The 13,427-nt window shown below is 42.1% G+C and overlaps 1 pseudogene; it reads right to left on the bottom strand.

The window, feature by feature from the left end:
* Positions 1–670: 670 nt before the first annotated feature.
* LOC107971650 (large ribosomal subunit protein uL24-like) lies at positions 671–6,237 on the bottom strand (annotated as a pseudogene).
* Positions 6,238–13,427: the final 7,190 nt, after the last annotated feature.

Consider the following 13,427-nt stretch of genomic DNA (forward strand, 5'->3'; position numbering starts at 1 on the left):
GTGAACCCTTGGCTTTGTTGCTTCAATCCTCTAAGCCCAAGTTCTGTCATCTGTTGCGATAAGCTAGTGTTGTACATGAGTCTACGCACAGGCTTTGGAACTAGACACTTTGAGTCCTGGCTTGGCCATTTATTAGCTATGGGAGTTTGGGCAAATTTGAACTTTTCTGTTTTTCAGTATCCCCATCTATAAAATAGGATAATAGCAATTATACCTCCACCAGAGAGTTGTTGTGAAGATTTAATGGAATATTGGCATAATGCCTGAGACATGGTGAGTGCTCAACCAATCTTCTCTACAATTTATTTTTATAGGGTTACGAATTTATAACACAGCTTATATAGGGCTATAGTGAGGATGCAAAGTAATAATTCTGTGTAGTGGTGAGTACAATGCAAGGCACAGAGCAGGTCTACACTAAACACCATGTGTTATTATTATCTTCTTCTTCTTCTTCTTCTTTTTTTTTTTTTTTTTGAGACACGGTCTCACTATGTCACCCAGGCTGTGCAGTGCAGTGGCATGATCACAGCTCACTGTAGCCTCAATGTCCCAGGCTCAAGCAGTCCTCCTGCCTCAGTCTCCCCAGTAGCTGGGCCCACAGGCATGTCACCATGCCTGGCTATTTTTTTTTTTCAAGTTTCGATGAAAGCTTGTATACAAGATTCCTTTATCCAATTGTTTCTTCCTTGTATTTGCCCCTTTCCCTTCCTACTCGCTAAGATTCGGCTTTTCGTTCAAGAATCTTTTTGCAGTCTTTGTCCAGTTTTAGCCTAGTGCTAATCACCTTGCTGGGGTGAATGCCTATGTAGACAGTTGTGCCATTAGCCTTTTCCTGCTGCACCTGTTCAATGTAGGTGACATATTTCTTCCTGTAAACCTGGACTACTTTGCCAATTTGCTGACCTTTGTAGTGCCTGTGTACAACCTGAACTTCATCATCCTTTCAGATGGTCATGGATTGAACATTGTACTTCTGTCTCAGCTCTTTGCAAAGAGAGGAAGACCTAATATTTCTGAGAATGGGGAAAGTGCATTGAAATGCCTTTTGTGGTACTTGCTTCGATCAGAAGTCACAAAGGGATTGAACTCCACTTTGGCCACTGCCGCTTTGGTGATGGCCACAAAAGGGAAGAGCCATTTTTTTATTTTTTATTTTTATGTAGAGACAAGGGTCTCCCTATGTTGCCCAGGCTGGTCTTGAACTCCTGGGCTCAAGTGGTCCTCCCGCCTTGACCTCCCAGAGTGTTGAGACTACAGGCGTGAGCCACCGTGCCCGGCCTATTATCTTCTTATTTATCTTGACACACAGAGCGACAGCAGTCTGCAGTCTGCATTCTTCCCCCTGATGGCCGATCCTCTGCATCCATCCTCAGGATCAATCCTCAGGGTTATGTCTCTTAAATTAAAAGACTGCTATGTATGCTTGAATCTAAAATTCAATCTTGTTACTGATTCCAAGATACTTAGAGAAAGTTTCCTAATAGAGCTATTGGCTGCAGGGCAGTATCTGCTCATTCCTTTCTGTTTTCTCATCTGAGGAATCTCTCTGCCCTTTGCACTCCATGAGGATTTCCACAGCTGGCCTCATTCCACAGGAAGAGCTTGAGGAGGCACAGTTCTGTTGGACACCTCTCCTTGCTGCTAGTTGGGTGATTCTTTGTAAGCCCCTCTCCTGAATATTACTACATACCCTACTTCATCCTCAAGCTCTGGGCAAGAAAATACACTTCTTTTTTAGTTGACTGTTAGATTTTTATCAAAATTAAAACATAATTAGGTAAGATTGAAAAGAAGTCATCAGCCCTATCCTGCCATTCCCCACTTCTGACTTCTCAATTTAACTGTTTGAGCTGCATCTCTGCATTTTATTTAATAACCAGTCAATCTAGCTAATTTTTTTCAGTTTTATACATGTATTATTTCTTGTCATTTTACTGTGGAAGAGGAGCATTTGGTTTTTTTAGACCTCTTCTCTTCAACACAAATACATACAAGACAAACACACATGTATTTCCTTTCTCCATATAATAATTATATCATAATTTTGGCATAGAGCAATATTCACTATGTACATGATTATAACTATGTTAACATTAATCATGGCTGAGTCATAGATTATTCTGTTATCACCAATTATTATGTTTCCTTTCTTTTTTTTTTTTTTTTCTGGAAACAGCATCTCACTCTGTTGCCCAGGCTGGAGTGCAGTGGTGTGATCTTGGCTCACTGGGTTCAAACGATTCTCCTGCCTCAGCCTCCCGAGTAGCTGGAATTACAGGTGCATGCCACCATGCCCAGCTGATCTTTGTACTTTTAGTAGAGACAGGGTTTCACCATGTTGGTCAGGCTGGTCTTGAACTCCTGACCTCCTGATCCGCCCACCTTGGCCTCCCAAAATGCTGGGATTACAGGTGTGAGCCACAGCGCCCAGCCACTCCTCTATGTTTTTTTAAGTGTGTACTTTCTGTAGTTTTTCTTCTCTTTTTGTGTTACTCATGGGAGGTATTCTCTATCTCTCAACATTTTCATTAAAATTTTCATTTCTACTCTCAAATTTCTTATTTTAAAGAACATTTTATTCTCTGATGTTCCTTTTTCTTGTATGATGTGATGTTCTATTTGTTCTTATATTATAGGTGCAATATCTTTTCTAATTTCTCTGAGGTAATGCATTATGTGTATTTTGCAATATCTTTCTTTCCCCTGAGATTGCTTTTTGTGTGTTTATTTTTCTAACATTAGAGGTTTTTAAAATGACTGGTGCTTCTTAGCTCTTTGTTCACATTCATAAATGAATCAAGAAACATTATCTAGAAGCACAGCATTCCCAGATGAAGCTTTGATGGGTGGGCTTCAGCATTTGGGTGGGGCCTCAGCTACTTCACTGTGCCATCTCTAAATACCATGACCCGTAAGTCTCTTCTACTGATGTGTCAGTATACTCAGAAAGAGACCTCCTAGTCTTTAGCCTGTCAGGTATAAGCTGGCTGCCAGCATCCTGGGAAACTCAGAGAGGATGGGGCCTGGAGGGGGGATGCAGAAGGAGTCTTAGTCAATGCCCCTGTTTTCATAGGACTCTTGGTCTTGGATACATGTGTCATCCCTGAGTAGAGTGCTCTAGGTCAACTTTTCCTGGTTCCCGCTAAAGATAGAGTAACGGTAGCTCATTGACTTCAGGGATCTAACGGCTTCTGTGCAGACATTTTAACCAGCCTTTATTCAGCCTTCTAATCTCGACTGTTTTTGAGTTCCTGAGGCTTCCTAATAATCTGTAGTATAAATTTGGGCATTAGGGCTACTGCACTTACAGTTTAGGTTTCTGTTTTCCTTGGTCTGCTAAGTTGGTTACCCATCCATCTGTTTTGCAAAACAGCATTTTGTTGCTGTCATCTCCAGTCTCTTTTTGATTATTGAAGGTTATGTCTTTTGCAGTTTCTTAGTTATCTTTTAGTGAGGCTTGGGAAGAAGCAGGTGTAAACTCATATGATAAAGCTCACAGGTAAATGGAAGTTCTTTGGGAGGTACTTCGGCACCATTCTCTGAGGGGCATGTGTAGGTTTACCAAGCACAGAAGACAGTTCTTTTCTTCTTTACATATATTTTCCTTCCTGACAGCAGCCAGACTTTTTTTTCCAGGATTTAACTCTTTTTTTTTTTTTTAGCTGGATGAAACTGTAACCAGGGGTCCTGCTCTCCCCTATTCAGGTCCTTTTCTCTCTTATGCCAAAGAATCAGTTTGATTCTTTCTTCTTGAGATTTGAATCCTCAGAAGAAGTAAAAACAGGTCTGAAAATATTTGGAATTTATCCATCTCCCATCCACAGCATTCTAACCAGATTCCTTCCTCTATTAGGCCATTCCTGGTTTTCTTGCCTTCTAGGTTCCAGAAACTGTCTTGGTTCCTATTGATTTCTAGTTTGGTTCTTCAGGCTTCCAGTCAATTCCATTAACTTCTGATAATGTTTCAATGAATGTCTCTTTTGTTTAAGTTAGCCGTAATTGTGTACAACCAAAGAACCACAATTGATGCAGAAACTCAGTAGTTTGATTTTGAAACAATTTCTTATGTTTTGTAGTTTCAAGGCTGAGAAACAACAACAGAAAAAAAAACAAATTTAGGTGTTTTCTTTTTCTGCCAAAGTAATGGATTCCTTCATGATATGAATTCATATTTTCATGAAATAACTTTTGTGAAAGAATTAGAGGACTAGGACCCCAATATTAGTAAACTATTGCTGCAAAAAGCTATTGTGACAAAAACAATATATCAGTGGCAAGTGATAAGCATTTATTTCTTGCTCATGTATCTGTGGGTGACTGAAGTGGCTCTTCTTCAAGCTGCAGTTTTGCAGATTGGCTGGAGCTGTTCTCTTCAATGCATTTAATTATGGGGCCAAGCCAGAAGGGCAGAAGCTATTCAGGTTATATTCTTATTAAAATAATGGCAAAAAAATGATGTAGGGAAAGCCCAACTGGATATGTTAATTTCAAGCCTTTGCTCATGTCTCATCAAATATCGCATTGGCCAAAGCGAGTCACCTAGCCAAACTCACAGTGAGAAGACAGGGAACTCCACCTACCATGAGGCCATGTGATGTATGATGACAGATACCATTTCAGGGAAGTGAAGAATTTGGACAAATACTTCAATCTACCAGTCTTCCCTATTAATCATGATTATCCACATGCTTATATTCCCTCCAACTTCATCTAATCCTAATATCAGGCCAGAAAGTCCAGGATCTTGTGATATAAAGCAAATCTAGATGTGCTTTTCTTTGAGTCAGAGACCTATGAATAATAAAGAAAATTTTACTGTTTACACTTAACATACAATTGTGGCGTGAGAGCACAATAACAGAAATAAACACTTTCATTAGAAAGAGAAAGAGTGGTAGGCATATAGCAGTTACTGCTCAATAGTTGTTCCCAAAGCCTGCTGTACAAATATTTCTGGGTCCTTCTATCCTGGGGCAAGGAATGTTTCATGATTAAGTTTTAGTTATTTTCTTTAGGAGTGGCATCTTAATCTATTATTCTTCAAGCTCTTGGTTCTGCATACTGGAAGTCCCTTACTTTTCCATCCTTACCCAGCTTCTTAATTCTGGAAGACTGAAGACTCAGAGGTAATTTTTTTTTTTTTTTTTTTTTTTTGCGTGTGTGTGTGTGTGAGCAATAAAGCTGTTTATTTCACCTGGGTGCAGGTGGGCTGAGTCCGAAAAGAGAGTCAGTGAAGGGAGATGGCGGTGGGGCCGTTTTATAGGATTTGGGAAGGTAATGAAAATTACAGTTAAAGGGGGTTGTTCTCTGTTGGGCAGGGGCGGGTGTCACAAGGTGCTCAGTGGGGGAGCTTCTGAGCCAGGAGAAGGAAATTCACAGGGTTAATCACGCAGTTAAGGTGGGGCAGGAACAAATCACAATGGTGGAATGTCATCAGTTAAGGACGGGGCAGGGCCTTTTCACTTCTTTTGTGATTCTTCAGTTACTTCAGGCCATCTGGGCATATACATGCAAGTCACAGGGGATGCAATGGCTTGGCTTGGGCTCAGAGGCCTGACATTCCTGCCTTCTTATATTAATAAGAAAAATAAAAGAAAATAGTGTTGAAGTGCTGGGGCAGCGAAAATTTTTGGGGGTGGTATGGAGAGATAATGGGCGATGTTTCTCAGGGCTGCTTTGAGCGGGATTAGGGGCGGCGTGGGAACCTAGAGTGGGAGAGATTAAGCTGAAGGAAGATCTTGTGGTAAGGGGTGATATTGTGGGGTTGTTAGAAGGAACATTTGTCATATAGAATGATTGGTGATGGCCTGGATATGGTTTTGCATGAATTGAAAAACTAAATGGAATAAGAGAAGGAGAAAAACAGGTATAAAAGGTCTAAGAATTGGGAGGACCTAGGACATCTGATTAGAGAGTGCCTAAGGAGATTCAGCATAGTCCTGCCAGCAAAGATTATTTATTTACTTCAAGAGTTAAGAGTGGCAGTTTGGGGATAGCACCAGGAGGTATCAGCTGTGATGGCTTGGAGAAACAGTGTAAACCGGCAGTGTAAACAAGAGCGGGGCATGTATGAGTAGTTGAGAATGGTGAATAGGAGTATGACTAGACAGAAGATAGTAGGGATGACAAGTTTTTTGGGGGCACAGTCTAAGTTGGTCTGGTGTCAAATGAGACTGGGACCTAATAAAAATGAGCATCTATACAGGAGCTTAAATGGGCTGTACCCTGTAGCATTCCGAGGACAGGCCTGAATTCTGAGAAGCGAAAGTGGTAAAAGTATTGTTCAGTCCTTTTTAAGTTGGTGGCTGAGCTTGGTGAGGTGTGTTTTTAAAAGACCTTTAGTCCATTCTACTTTTCTTGAAGATGGAGGACCGTAAGGGATATAAAGGTTTCACTGAATACTAAGAGCCTGAAAAACTGCTTGGCTGATTTGACTAATAAAGGCTGGTCTGTTATCGTCTGTATAGAGGTGGGAAGGCTAAACTGAGGAATTATGTCTGACAGAAGGGAAGAAATGACTGCGGTGGCCTTCTCAGACCCTGTAGGAAAGGCCTTTACTTATTCAGTGAAAGTGTCTATTTAGACTAAGAGGTATTTTAGTTTCCTGACGCGGGCATGTTGAGTAAAGCTAATTTGCCAGTCCTGGGTGGGGGCAAATCCTCCAGCTTGATGTGTAGGGAAGGGAGGGGGCCTGAATAATCCCTGAGGAGTAGTAGAATAGCAGATGGAACACTGAGAAGTTATTTCCTTGAGGATAGATTTCCACGATGGAAAGGAAATGAGAGGTTCTGAGAGGCCAGCTAGTGGCTTGTACTATAGCATAGCCTGCCTTTGCTGGTGTGTGGCGATTAGGCCTGGTGGAACTGCCATCAATAAATCAAGCGTGATCAGGGTGAGGAACAGGAAAGAAGGAAATATGGGGAAATGGGGTGAATGTCAGGTGGATCAGAGAGATACAGTCATGGGGGTCAGGTGTGGTATCAGGAATAATGTGAGAGGCCAGATTGAAGTCTGGGCCAGGAACAATGGTAATTGTGGGACTTAAAGAGTGAGTATAGCTGAAGGAGCCGGGGAGCAGAAAGTATATGTGTCAGGTATGAGGAAGAAAATAGATTTTGGAAGTTATGAGAAATGTAGAGAGTGAGTTGAGCATAGTTTGTGATTTTTAGGGCCTCTAACAGTATTAAAGCAGCGGCAGCCACTGCACGCAGACATGAGGGCTAGGCTAAAACAGTAAGGTCGAGTTGTTTGGACAGAAAGGCTACAGGGTGCGGTCCTGGCTCTTGTGTAAGAATTCTGACCGCACTAACCATGCCTAGGAAGGAAAGGAGTTGTTGTTTTGTAGAAGGTGCTGGGGTTTGAGAGATCAGTCGGACATGATTGGCAGGGAGAGCAAGTGTGTTTTTATGAGAATTATGCCGAGATAGGTAACAGATGAGGAAGAAATTTGGGCTTGATTGAAGTAATGGGGGCTGTCTGTGAAGCTTTGTGGCAGTACAGCCTAGGTAATTTGCTGAGCTTGATGGGTGTCAGGGTCAGTCCAAGTGAAAGCAAAGAGAGGCTGGGATTAAGGGTGCAAAGGAATAGTAAAGAAAGCATGTTTGAGATCTAGAACAGAATAATGGGTTGTAGAGGCAAGTATTGAGGATAGGAGAGTATGTGGGTTTGGCACCACGGGGTGGATAGGCAAAACGATTTGGTTGATAAGGCGCAGATCCTGAACTAACTTGTAAGGCTTGTCTGGTTTTTAGGACAGGTAAAATGGGGGAATTGTAAGGAGAGTTTATAGGCTTTAAAAGGCCATGCTGCAGCAAGCAAGTGATAACAGGCTTTAATCTTTTTAAAGCGTGTTGTGGGTTGGGATCTTGGCGTTGAGTGGGGTAAGGGTGATTAGGTTTTAATGAGATGGTAAGGGGTGCATGATCAGTTGCCAAGGAGGGAGTAGAGGTATCTTATACTTGTGGGTTAAGGTAGGGGGATACAAAAGGAGGATGCAAAGGAGGCTTTGGATTGGGAAGAAGGGCGGCAATGAGATATAGCTGTAGTCTAGGAATAGTCAGGGAAGCAGATAATTTAGTTAAAGTGTCTCAGCCTAATAAGGGAACTGGGCAGGTGGGGATAACTAAAAAGGAGTGCTTAAAAGAGTATTGTCTAAGTTGGCACCAGAGTTGGGGACTTTTAAGAGGTTTAGAAGCCTGGCTGTCAATACCCACAACAGTTATGGAGGCAAGGGAAACAGGCCCTTGAAAAGAAGGTAATGTGGAGTGGGTAGCCTCTGTATTGATTAAGAAGGGGACGGGCTTAGCTTCCACTGTGAGAGTTACCAGAAGCTCGGCGTCCGTGATGGTCTAGGGGGCTTCCGAGGCGATCGGCCAGTGTCAGTCTTCAGCCACTAAGCCGAGAAGATCTGGGAAGGAGTCAGTCAGAGAGCCTTGGGCCAGAGTTCCAGGGGCTCTGGGAGTGGCTGCCAGGTGAGTTCAACAGTCCGATTTTCAGTGGGGTCCTACACAGATGGGACGCGGCTTAGGAGGAATCCCGGGCTGTGGGCATTCCTTGGCCCAGTGGCCAGATTTCTGGCATGTGTAGCAAGCTCCTGGGGGAGGAGGTTCTGGAGGAACACCTGGCTGCTGCGATTCAGGAGTTTGGAAGTTCTTGTGTGCTGGAGATGTGGCTGGGTTTTGTCTCACAGTGGAGGCAAGGAATTGCAACTTTTTTCTGTTATTGTACACCTTGAAGGTGAGGTTAATTAAGTCCTGTTGTGGGGTTTGAGGGCCGGAATTTAATTTTTGGAGTTTTATTTAATGTTGGGAGCATATTGGGTAATAAAATGTATATTGAGAATAAGACGGCCTTTTGACCTTTTAGGGTCTAGGGCTGTAAAGCGACTCAGGGTTGCTGCCAAATGAGCCATGAACTGGGCTGGATTTTTATATTTGATGAAAAAGAGCCTAAATGCTTCTGATTTGGGATAAAGAAAAAGGAGCATTAACCTTGACTATGCCTTTGGTTCCAGCCACCTTTTTAAGAGTAAATTGCTGGGCAGGTGGGGGAGGGCTAGTCACGGAATGAAACTGTAAGCTGGACCAGGTGTGAGGAGGGGAGGTGATAAAAAGATTATAGGGTGGAGGAGCAGAGGCTGAGAAAGAATTGGGACCTAGCTTGGCCTGGAGAGGAGCAGCCTGGGGAGGTAGGGAGAGGTCAGATGGGTCTGTAGAAAAGGAAGATTAGAAAGACTCAGTGACGCTTGGGGTTGGTAATGAGGGGACAGGTGGGAGGGAAAGAAGGAAGATTTGGGACGAGTTGCACTGGGCACAGAGACTAGGAAGGGACTGATGTGTAAAAGAATGCCTGGACGTCAGGCACCTCAGACCGTTTGCCTATTTTATGACAAGAATTATTTAGATCTTGCAGGATGGAAAAATTCAAAGTGCCATTTTCTGGCTATTTGGAACTACTGTCGAGTTTGTCTTGGGGTCAAGCGGCATTGCAGAAGAAAATAAAGCATTTAGGTTTTAGGTCAGGTGTGAGTTGAAGAGGTTTTAAGTTTTTGAGAACACAGGCTAAGGGAGAAGAAGGAGGAATGGAGGGTGGAAGGTTGCCCATAGTGAAGGGGGCAAACCCAGAGAAAAGAGAGCGTAGAGACACGGGGGGAAGGGGTCTAGGGGTTCTTACCCTCCCGAAAAGCGGGAAGGGGGGTCGGGGCATGGAAATAAGGGATTGAGGCACAGAGATAAGAGGTCGGGGCACAGAAATAAGGGATCGGGGCACAGAGATATGAGGTTGGGGCACGGAAATAAGGGATTGGGGGTTCTTGCCCCCTAGAAAAGCGGGACTTGCTGCTAAGGGTGAAGGAGAAGGGGTTGAGGGGTACTTGCCCGTCCCCCAGAAAAGCAGAGAAGGGGTAGAGACAAGGAGAGAAGGGGTTGGGGTACTTGCCCCTTCCCCAGAAAAGCGGGACTTGCTGCTAAGGGTGAAGGACCAAGGCAGGCGTCCCTTCGTGGTCTGACAACTTTGAAATGTGGGTGAATAATCAGAGAGGTGTCCCTGCAATGATTAAACACCAAGGGAAGGCTGCCTTCCCAGTCCGTGACCGGCGCCGGAGTTTTGGGTCCACGGATAAAACGTGTCTCCTTTGTCTCTCCCAGAAAATGAAAGGAATTGAAATTAAGAGAAGGGAGAGAATGAAGAGTGGAAAGGAGAAAGTGGTTGAGGGACAGTGAGAGAGGTTGGAGAAAGAGAGTAAGAAGAGGCTGCTTACCTGATTTAAAATTGGTGAGATGTTCCTTGGGCTGGTCGGTCTAAGGACCTGAGGTCATAGGTGGATCTTTCTCACGGAGCAAAGAACAGGAGGACAGGGGATTGATCTCCCAAGGGAGGTCCCCCGATCCAAGTCACGGCACCAAATTTCATGTGTGTCCGTGTGAAGAGACCACCAAACAGGCTTTGTCTGAGCAATAAAGCTGTTTATTTCACCTGGGTGCAGGTGGGCTGAGTCCGAAAAGAGAGTCAGCTGGTAATTTTTAAAAATTATTATTATACTTTAAGTTTTAGGGTACATGTGCACAATGTGCAGGTTTGTTACATATGTATACATGTGCAGCCTCAGCTTTTTTAAGACCAGGCTGCTAACACTTTCGCCAATATAATTCTCTCAGAAATATTATGTGTTTTCTATGTATTTGATTCCATTTAACTCCATGTGCCAAAAACACACCACAATTCTGGGTCTTAAAAAAATGAAATAGGCTGGGTGCGGTGGCTCATGCCTGTAATACCAGCACTTTGGGAGGCCAAGGTGGGCAAATCACCTGAGATCAGGAGTTCAAGACCAGCCAGGCAAACATGGTGAAACCCCATCTCTACTAAAAATACAAAAATTAGCTGGGCATGGTGGCACATGCCTGTAGTCCCAACTACTCAGTAGGCTGAGGCAGGAGAATCGTTTGAACCTGGGAGGCAGAGGTTGCAGTGAGCTGAGATTGTGCCACTGCACTCCAGCCTGGGTGATAGAGTGAAACTCCATCTCAAAAAAAAAAAAAAAAAATAGGCATACCATTACAGCCTTGCTATATTTTTAGAACACATACAAGTCCCAATGAACAGAGGTCTGTTGAGCCACAAAGACAGAATTATGGCCCTTTACCTAATTCCCAGAAATGGTTCCATTAGACCCAGATCTCTCCAATGAAGGAGACTAGGTTACTTCAAGGATAAATACTGCTATAATAACCACAAATGAGGTACATGAACCTTCTTCCAAGCCTTCGCCAAAGGGTTCTAGTACTACTTACTTGGTTTAAATAGCTGTGAAAAAATGCCCCAGACTTTCAGGAACTACTGGATGCTGCCTCTGAGGAAATACTATCTCCCGAGGATTACCAATTACCACTGCTTCCCCCTATCAGAGAAAGGGCTCCTGAGACTCAAGAAACAAATTGGATCCTGTCCAGTTTGCCTCAAAATAGGTCAAACAGTTCCCTGAACCCATATGGTTGTCATTCTCCTGGTTCTTGAATGTATATTTGGCAACGATATTCTTAACAATTGATAGAAGTCCGTTTTCTGATAATTCAGAGAAGATATTCTCTTTCTTTTAAATGCCAGCCTCGAAAGTATTTAGAGAATATCTTCATATTTTTCCTTAGACTTTGATGCCTTAGAGTTTCTGATATCACATTCTTTCCTGAGTATTCACCTTGGGTCTTTTCCTCTGGGTGAGCTTGAACTGGTCAACATGCTTGTTGAAATGGTGCCCAGAATAGCATGGATTATTTCAGAGATGATATGAAAAGGGAATATGCTTGGGGATTATTAGTTCCTGGGAAAGAAGCATTATTAATGTAGCTAACATGGAAGTTTCTGTTTAAAGATATATCATGTTACTCATTTTCAACTTATGAACAACTAAAGGTACAGAGATTTTTCACTTCATTTATTAACACGACAGAGTTTTCCTATTCCATGCTTGTAAAATTGATTTTTTAAAATTTTTTAGGATAAAAAGTGACATATGTTCACTAAATGAAAGTTGAAAATGTGAAAAATTGAAAAAAAAACCCATCATCCATAAAAATAGGTGTATTTTCTCAGCAATGTTTGCTCTCCATGATTTAAAAAAATACAATCATGATTATAAAATTGAACATACTAATTCAAAAATTATTTTTTTCTGATAGAAGTAATATACAATATTACTAATAGTCGAAAAAAATTAAATACGGGAAAATATAAAGAAGACAGCTTTTACCACAAATGATATTGAGTATTTCTGCCTGTGTTTATTTGCCATCTACGTATCTTCTTTGGTGCAATGTCTAATAAAATGTTTTGAACATCTTAAAAATCAAATTATTCATTTTATTATTGAGTGTTGTTGTTGTTGTTACATAGCCAAGTAAGATTCGCTAAATCTTCATTTGGCATGGCAAAGGTAACTCTACTGTTTCCATGGAAAATTGCTCTAAAAACCAACAGAGAAGGTCTCAGAAAAGTCCCCTTTCCGTGGGTCCAACAGTGTTCCTCTACCTTGTTTTCTACCCAATCTCAACTTTTCTCTAAAAGAAAATCAAAACTTATCTATAGATATACATGTAAATAGAAATCACTTTCTGAAACACTAATTGAAAATTCAGAACTATACCCTTAGAATTTTGTGAAGACCACAGAGTGAATGAGAATTATATTGCTCTTATCACCTAAAATATAGCCAGTTTTACTTTCTAAAACTTATGGATTGACATACAGAAGGTCAGGTAATAACTCTAGAGCTTTATAATAGAACATTATTAGCATTTATAAAAGATATTTCTTTAATTATATTATCACCTAACAGTGACCATACAGTGGACAGGAGAGTAATTTGAAAATGTCCTTATAGTAACTTCTCTGCTTATAAGGAGATATTAATAAATATGAACAGATATTCTACATACCTATGGATCTGGAAAAGCATTTATTCACTAATACGTTGTATTTGTGTTCTCTAATTTAGCATCATCTTTTCATCTTGCTTGATTTTCCTGCAGCTAAACATTTGTAGTTCCCCCCTAAAAAAAGCAATGACAATCTTTCTTATAAATTACGTTCTCTGATTTCCTTGTCAACCTGCTTCAAGAAAATCCATGTGTTCAGAACGCTTGCTCACAGTCTGCCCCACAGCAAATGGTTGTTTAACCCAAATATCTGTGCAGCAAACTGAGCTGATCCTTCTGGAGAAAGGGTGGTTGAGCAGCTGAGACCACTGGGTAGTCGAGGAGAAGACCACACATCCTGAGCTCCCCAGTCTGCTTGAGCGGAGGACAGCTGATAACTGGATATGCAGTGTTCCCAGACGTCACTGGTCCCAAACCATTTCTTCTGCCTGCCACTGCCACAAACACAGTGGGAATGCCATCCCCTTCACACTCACCTTTAATCCTCAGAGT

The sequence above is a fragment of the Pan troglodytes genome, chromosome 6, assembly GCF_028858775.2.
Source record: "Pan troglodytes isolate AG18354 chromosome 6, NHGRI_mPanTro3-v2.0_pri, whole genome shotgun sequence".
NCBI classification, from domain to species: domain Eukaryota; kingdom Metazoa; phylum Chordata; class Mammalia; order Primates; family Hominidae; genus Pan; species Pan troglodytes.